The following is a 4,076-nucleotide window of genomic DNA, read 5'->3' on the forward strand; positions in this document are numbered from 1 at the left end:
GGCTCCGGCGATCCTTCCGCCTCAGCCTTCCAAGTAGCAGGAATTACAGGCGCGCGCTACGACGCCCAGCTGATTTTTTATTTATTGTAGAGCTGAGGTCTCGCTGCCCAGGCGGGTCTCAAACCCGCGGGTTCAGGCAATCCACTTACCTCAGCTTCCCAAAGACGCGGGATGACAGGCTGAGCCACCGAACCCGGCTAATTTTTTGACATATTGTAGAAATGGGGAGTTACCAAGTTGCCCAGGCTGGTTGGCAACCCCTGGGCTCAGGCAATCCTCTCGTCTCAGTCCCCCAAAGTGCTGGGATTACAGACTTGAGCCACTGCGCCTGGCCGGAAGATGATGATGATGATGATGATGATGATGATGATGAAGAATCAGAGTCTCACTCTGTTGCCCAGACTGGAGCGTGGTGGCACGCTTGTGGCCACTGCAGCCTTGACCTGGTAGACTCAGACAATCCTTCCACCTCAGCCTTCCAAGTAGCTGGAACTACAGGTGTGTGCCACCACACCCAGCTAATTTTTTGATTTACTGTAGAAATGGGGGGTCGCCATGTTGCCCAGGCTGGTCTCGAACCCGTGGATTCAGGCAGTCCTCTCGCCACCGCCTCCCAAAGTGCTGGAATTATAGGCGTGAGCCACTGTGCCCAGCTGGAGGATTATTTTTGATTTGGCAAGCCTGAGAATTCCAAATTAAGACACTAGTGAGACAAGTGGCTTGCAAGATTGGAGTTCAGGGGAGAGTGGCTAGCTGGAGATAGAAAAATGGGTGGAATCAGCATAGAGATGGTATATCCACTTGGGACTGGTGGAGATTATCAAAGAAATGAGTGTAGATGGAGAAGAAAGAGGGCGGCCTTCAGCATCTCAGGTCAGGGAGATGAGAAAGAGTGATACACTAATAGAATTACATCCTCTGTTTAGGGATGGTTACACTGTTTATGGTGGCTACACCCGATATATGAATTGGTCATACTATTTATTTATTTATCTAGAGATGGGATCTTGCTGTGTTGCCTAGCTTGGAATGTTGTGATGCAGTCATAGGTCACTGCATCCTCAAACTCCTGGGCTCAAGGGATCCTTCCTCCTCAGTCACTCAAGTAGCTGGGACTACAGGTGTGCATCACAACATTCGGCTAATTTTTTTTTTTTTTTTGTAGAGATGGGTTTCACTATGCTGCCCAGGCTGGTCTTGAAGTCTGACCCCCTCTGAGCTTGAAGAGCTCTGGGGTGGCTGGGTTCGGTGGCTCAGCCTGTAATCCCAGCACTTTGGGAGGCTGTAGCTAGTGAATTGCCTGAGCCTACGGGTTCGAGACCAGCACAGGCAACTTGGCAAGACCTCATTTCTACCATAAATCAAAAATTAGCCGGGCGTGGTAGTGCGCACCTGTCGTTCCGGTTACTTGGAAGGCTGAGGCGGAAGGATCACCAGAGCCCAGCAAGTTGATGCTGGGGTGGCCGTGAGTGTGCCACTGCACTTCAACCTAGTCGACAGAGTGAGACTCCAACTAAAAAAGAAAAAAAAAGAAAAAGAAAAAAAGAAAAGCTCTGGGGTTACAGCCGTGATCCACCATGTCTGGCCCTATTTATTTATTATTGTTTTGAGTTAGCACCTCACACTCGCCCAGGCTGGAGTGCAGTGTGATACGCTCACAGCCACTCCAGCGTCAACCTGCTGGGCTCAGGTACTCCTTCGGCCTCAGTCTTTCAAGTAGTCAGAACTATAGGCATGTGCTACCATGCCTGGCTAAGTTTTTTGTTTATTGTAGAGGTGAGGCTCACCAAGCTGCCCAGGCTGGTCTCGAACTCCTAAGCTCAGGCAATCATCTTGCCTCTGCCTCCCAAAGTGCTGGGATTACAGGTGTGAGCTATCGTGCCTGGAGATTTATTTATTTATTTTTACAGGGACCACTGCAACAGGGTCTTGCAGTGAAGGAGAGAGATTTGACTCAACTCCCTGGGTCATATTATTTCTAAGGGAAGTACAATGCACTGAGGGTCTTTTTTTTTTGAGTTGGAGTCTCACTCCATCGCCCAGGCTGGAGTGCAGTGGCACGTTCATGGCCACTGCAGCCCCGACCTGCTGGGTTCAGGCAATCCTTCTACCTCAACCTTCCAAGTAGCTGGAACTACCGACACAAACTACCACATTATTTTTTGATTTATTGTAGAGACAAGGTCTCACCAAGTTGTCCAGGCTGGTCTTGAACCCCTGAGCTCAGGCAATCCTCTTGCCTTGGCCTCTCAAATTGCTGGGGTTACAGGCTTAAGCCACAGAGTCGGCCTCTTAGGGTCTTAATGATTTAGTGTTGCTCATAGAGCTGATGGGTGGGTTATCATTATTTATATTGTCCACACAGTTTCCTTTTCAGGAGTGAGGTGACAAGTCTGTGAAATGTTGTGACTTCTGTGGGGACAGTTTCTGTCCACGCCTTCCCCTGACAACAGTAGGATAAATGTTATCTGTGTCAGGACAGTAAAATGGAAGAAAAACTATCAGGTCTATGAGAGTGGGACTGTTCTCACTGTATGGACAGATTTGTTTTATCCATGGAGTGTTATACTGTTCATCACAAGAAGGTCTCGGGTCCATGAGAGCTGTGCTTTACATTGGCCCCAGAGGTATTTGTGAAGACTTTTCATAATGAATTGGGGGGGTATCCTGTTGTTCATTGGAGGTGAATGATCTTGGTTGGATGGCATATCTTCATGGAATGGCCAGTGGTGATAAATAGTATCTATCACAAATTCACAATAGCTGGTTGTTTCACAGAGTAATGCTGGGGTTCACCATCTCTACCATCTCAGTGCTCATGAGGCAACTGAATTATCCAAGATGGTTCACATTTCTGTGGTGGAGTCACATGGACCCCTGAAAGTTTACAATATCCATGGACAGGTTTGCATAACCACCAAAGTCATGAGGCCAGGGGACATTTTCACCAGGGACTCTCATTCTCTGCAGATGGTGCAGACTCTCCTGTGAGGCATGCCCACCATCCATGATTATGTTTCAAGAAACAGTCGGTTTGAAATGTCCATCTGGGTCAAGGACATTAATAGGCAATTGTGCACTGTCAGTGCTGTTTATTGCCTACAGTTGGAGTCTGTAGGGTAACGGGTGCCCATGGTATCCATGGGGGTAGAAAATTCACTCTGCTAATAATTATTACCAGTATTTATTGTGTACTTACATCACACCCCTGATTTTTCCAGTAACCCATCATGTTGAGTCTATTTAGATATCTCCATTTTACAGATGAGGAAACCGAGGCTCAAAGAGATGAACTCACTTGCCCTATGTCACAGATAGGAAGCAGCAAAGTTAGGATTGCAACCCAGGTCTCTGTCTTGCTGGTGGGAGGGTAGGGGTCACTGGTGCTGTTACTGATCTGTTATCTTTAAAATTTTGCATCACCTTCTTGGGGGTTAGTAAAGGAGGTGGTGAAGCATAATGGTTAAGTGTGGTGGCTTGAAATTGGATAGATCTGGGTTTGAATGCTGATTCTAACACTTCTTGGCTATAGGACTTTGGCAGTACGATTTCCCCTCTCAGAGCCTCACTTTCCTAATCTGTAAATGGGGATAACAATAGTAATTCTGCTCATTGGGGTTTTGTCAGGATTAAATGAGAAGATGCCCCTGACAATGCTTGGCTCAGTGCCTGGCACATCATGAACACTTGGAATTCGGGAGCTGTTATTCTAACAATGATGATGGTTATTATTGCTGGACCACACTGCTCCCAGAGGGTTACAATATCCCTGGGGGAGCTGCACTGTCCGTAGGCAAGGTTACATAATTCCCCCGGGGGGGGGGGTGACGCTTCCCTGGAGGCTTTGTTCTCCCCAAGGAGGAGGACTGAGACTTTTTTGGAGGCACTGGTGAGGAGCTGGTCTAAGGCTGACTAAGAAGCTAGCAAGGAAGGAGGCTGAGCTTGAACCTAGAGCCTGACCCCTGCAGGCTTTCCCTCTCTGTGACCAGTCCATCTTCTGGGTTTCAGTCTCTCACCCCCAAAAATCTTCTCCTTTGGTAGCTCAGAGTCTTTTTTGAGACTGTTTCTAGCCCCTG

Source organism: Carlito syrichta, unplaced genomic scaffold (genome assembly GCF_000164805.1).
Source record: "Carlito syrichta isolate Samal-C Ts95f unplaced genomic scaffold, Tarsius_syrichta-2.0.1 Scaffold123301, whole genome shotgun sequence".
NCBI lineage: Eukaryota > Metazoa > Chordata > Mammalia > Primates > Tarsiidae > Carlito > Carlito syrichta.